Here is a 379-nt window from a genome sequence, read left to right as displayed (position 1 = left end):
ACAGGTCGAGGTGGACTAGGACTAAAAACAGAAGCAGCTGTGAGACACAGAGAGTTTCTCACCGACCTGACTTTTTCAATAAAAAATGATAAAAACGTTTCACAATCATCATTTGAGTGGATGGGAACAGCAGGTGGACGAGGCATGACAATATCACTAATAGTGTTGAACAGCACCTTAGGATTCCCTCTGCTTTTAGAAATGAGATTGGTGAAGTATGCAGCCCTCGCATCTCTAACAGCATTATTAAAAGAAACTAAAATATCTTTGAGATAAAGGAGATGAACATGCAGGCGAGTTTTCTTCCATAAACGTTCAACTTTCCTGCAGGACTGTTTTAGACGCCGTATACTGTCATTTATCCAGGGTGATGCTTTTG

This window comes from Oryzias melastigma, unplaced genomic scaffold (genome assembly GCF_002922805.2).
Source record: "Oryzias melastigma strain HK-1 unplaced genomic scaffold, ASM292280v2 sc00761, whole genome shotgun sequence".
NCBI classification, from domain to species: domain Eukaryota; kingdom Metazoa; phylum Chordata; class Actinopteri; order Beloniformes; family Adrianichthyidae; genus Oryzias; species Oryzias melastigma.
Note: the sequence above shows the minus strand (reverse complement) of the source record.